This window comes from Prosopis cineraria, unplaced genomic scaffold (assembly GCF_029017545.1).
Source record: "Prosopis cineraria cultivar Desert tree isolate PC_DT_omini unplaced genomic scaffold, ASM2901754v1 PC1227, whole genome shotgun sequence".
NCBI classification, from domain to species: Eukaryota; Viridiplantae; Streptophyta; class Magnoliopsida; order Fabales; family Fabaceae; genus Prosopis; species Prosopis cineraria.
Window position 1 is genome coordinate 30,748 of NW_026556552.1, and position 3,695 is coordinate 34,442.

The 3,695-nt window shown below is 32.0% G+C and overlaps 2 non-coding genes across 2 annotated transcripts; both read left to right on the forward strand.

Annotated features, from left to right (window-relative positions):
• Nucleotides 1-1,309: 1,309 nt before the first annotated feature.
• On the forward strand, nucleotides 1,310-1,501 carry LOC129299612 (U2 spliceosomal RNA). Its single transcript, XR_008590601.1, has one exon. It is a non-coding gene; the product is annotated as a U2 spliceosomal RNA (small nuclear RNA).
• Nucleotides 1,502-3,271: 1,770 nt separating this feature from the next.
• On the forward strand, nucleotides 3,272-3,467 carry LOC129299611 (U2 spliceosomal RNA). Its single transcript, XR_008590600.1, has one exon. It is a non-coding gene; the product is annotated as a U2 spliceosomal RNA (small nuclear RNA).
• Nucleotides 3,468-3,695: the final 228 nt, after the last annotated feature.

Genomic DNA, 3,695 nt, shown 5'->3' on the forward strand with positions numbered 1-3,695 from the left:
AAGGTAGAGAAAGATCCTTTTAGACCTCAAAAAGGTGATGAAAAACTACTTAGTCTAGAAGTACCATATCTTAGTGCAATTGAAGCACTAATGTATCTTGCTAGTCACACGCAACCTGATATCTCATTTGCTGTTAACTTATTAGCAAGATACAGTTCTTCACCAATACGAAGGCCTTGGAATGGTGTTAAACACATTTTTATTATCTTAGGGGTGCTATGAATATAGGATTATGTTATTCCAAAGTACCTAAAGCTAACCTTATTAGTTATGCGGATGCTGAATTTTTGTCTGATCCTCATATTGATATATCATAGACAGGTTATTTGTTCATATATGGTGGTACAACCATTTCATGGCGATCTATGAAACAGACAATATCAGCCACATCATCTAATAATGTAGAAATTCTAGTTGTACATGAAACAAGTTGAGAATGTGTGTGGTTAAAATCATTAATCCATCACATAAGAGCTACTTGTAGTCTGTCTTCTAATAAAATGATCCCAATGATCATATATGAAGATAATACTGCTTGTATTGCCCAATTGAAAGAATGATATATTAAAGGAGATAGAACAAACATATTTCACTAATTTTTTTTTCACTCACGATCTTCAAAAGAATGGTGAAATTAATATCCAATAAATTCGTTCTAAAGAAAATCTAGCTGATATGTTCACCAAGTCACTTCCTGGTAAAATATTTGGAAAACTTGTTCATGATATTTGACTTCACAAACTTAAAGATATCAATTGATGCTGTCAAGAGGGGGAGTTAATATGCACTGTACTCTTTTTTCCTTGTTTATGGTTTTTTTCTCATTGAGTTTTCCTAGCAAAGTTTTTAATGAGGCGGCATTGAATAACGTATTAATGAATGATGTACTCTTTTCTTCTACTAGGTTTTTTCTCACAAAGTTTTTCTTAGTTGAAGTTTTTAATAAGGCACATTCTTATATAATGGACATCCATAGGGAGTGTTATGAATATTACAAGGATAGTGGATGTCCATTTTCATCACGTCTTTATTTTCATTTTCTTTCGTAAAACTCCCACCATCATGAGAGTTAATTGCCTTTTCATGAAACTCTCACCATTATAACAGTTGATTATCCTTTATTTGCTTTCATAATTAGTGTAACATTTTATATGTAAGACTATGCATATAAATAAGACATGTAATTTATATTGAAGGATACAATAATTCATAAGAAATTCTCTCATTCTCTTATCTCTATTTCTTTTCTCAATATCTTTATTTTTTAATTGTTAATTTCATGACACCTAAGACATTTTCAAAACAATTCATATCTTTCCCAGCCTTTTGGCTAAGATTAAGTGTAGTATCTGTTCTTATCAGTTTAACATCTGATACGTGGGCCAATAGTCCACACGATATTAAATTCAGTTTTTTAGGGGGAGGGTCCATCGCGGTAGCTATTGGGATCCTCGAGCGTCGCCCATGTGTTGCACTACTGCTTGGTCCTGGCGCACCCATCCAAGCCCAGTTATAGTGTTGTGGCCCAAATCTTAGTGTTTTATTATTGTCCTCCATCCGAGTCTTCATTGTTCCAGTCTTCCTTGTAGTTAGGCTAAGTTCGTACCTATCTGAACCCAAAACATTTGGGTCCACAAATCGAATTTTCTTGTTACGGGCTTTCGAGTGCCCAAGGAAGCTTCAGCCTCCATGTGCTGCGTATTCTCAAGAGTTTTGGATAATTGTAGGATGTTTGAAAATGTTAAAATAATATTGCCTTTTTGGGCCAACAAAAATAGCGCCCTTGATCCATTATACTGACGCATATGAATAACCTGTATATATATATATATGTATAGCAAATTCAAACTCGTGACCACTATTAGAGAATCAGCGTTCCAAAATTATGTTTCTATTAATCCTTTCGCGTAATGAAGCCAAATCGCATGCTTCGAACTCATTTATATGCTGTAAAATGTAGTTTTCTCTTTTTTCTTTGATTCCTGTTCCAGCCTTGCTGGCTGCAACTGCTTAATGATGATATTAGTTGTTAATCAAGTGAAAACAATTGAGAGAAGATGAAAGAAGCCCATGAATATACCATTTACCCTTCAGATTCAACCTATCATAATTTCTGAGAATTTCTTGGTGGAGATATAGCTTAGCTGCTACAGCATGATTTTTACTTGTTGAGACTGAGAATATATACTTTTCTGCTACTCCTTTGTTCCATCTTTTATTTTTTATTTTTATTTCTCAACAAATATTACCCTTTTTTCCCTGATAATAATTTTGAATGCTATTGTTATCTAGATGATTTTTGTTATTCGCTTCCGATAGTTCATAAGGTCATAATATTTTTGCCCAAAAAAATTATCATGGCTTGTTTGATAATTTTTAGAGGGTGCTGAGGACCGAAATCAGGTATAAGTAAAGAATAAATGTAACATATGAACTTATAAAGTATCAATTGAAAATCGATATCTCTTGTAATCAGATAATAACAAATTTTAAATTATTATTTATCAATAAATAGTAAATACTCCATCCGGTCCATATTTATAAGATACATTCTAGAAGTAATTTTTGATTTAAAAATATAAGATATATTGTAATAATTAAATCACTTTTTAATACCCCTTATTAATTAGCGTAAAAAATATTTAATGTATTTTGTTATTTAGAATATTCTTCAAATATTTTCTATCATTATTGTGTATATATCTCAATTATTATTAGGAGATATTATTTTTGATATTATTATATAATTATTAGTTATTATTATATTATCTATTTTTTTGATGTATATAATGTACCCTTCAAATCAATAATATACATGATATTTTTCAATTCTTCTTTGGTTCTCGTCTCTAATAGCTTTTATAATTATATTATTATTTAAAATCAAAGATAAAAATAAAAGTATATATTATAAAAAAAATTAATTTTTTTAATATGTATAAAATAGTTAAAAGTGTTCGATAATAAAGGTTGGAGGAGTATATGAGCAGGTGTTTTTATATATGTTTACTTTCCTATTTCAATAAATCTCCAAAGGCTGTGCAAATGGAAATTCCGTATTAGCACTTAAAAGTTGAAAACAAAAAAGAACGAGAAAAAGAAAAGAAAAAGAAGTTAAGTTTCTGGTAAGTGCTGACAGTCTTGAGATGAAATAGGAAATCAAAGGAAGCACGCTCAAGCCTGCCGCTTCTATCAAGTCCCACATCGGTCAGTTAGCAACGTGTTAAGCAACGAGCCGATATAAAAACCTAACGAATACACCTTACAACTCATACCTTTCTCGGCCTTTTGGCTAAGATCAAGTGTAGTATCTGTTCTTATCAGTTTAATATCTGATACGTGGGCCATCGGCCACACATGATATTAAATTTATTTTTTAGGGGGAGGGTCCATCACAGTAGCTTGCTACTGGGGTCCTCGAGCGTCGCCCGTGCTTTGCACTACTGCAAGGGCTTGGCGCACCCTTCCGAAACAGTATGTAAAATTCTGTGGATTCTGTGGCCAAATCTAGTGTTCTATTCTTCGCTGGGTTTTTTTCTAGTCTAATAAGGTTTATTTTGTTCATGTTTGTATCCGCAAAGCGTAATCCACGCATGTTTTCCTCATGAAATTTGAATTAGAAGAATCTAGAATTATTTTATTACACAACCCCATACATGTCTTGTTTTGTTATAAAGGATTAGAATTTGAGAGTA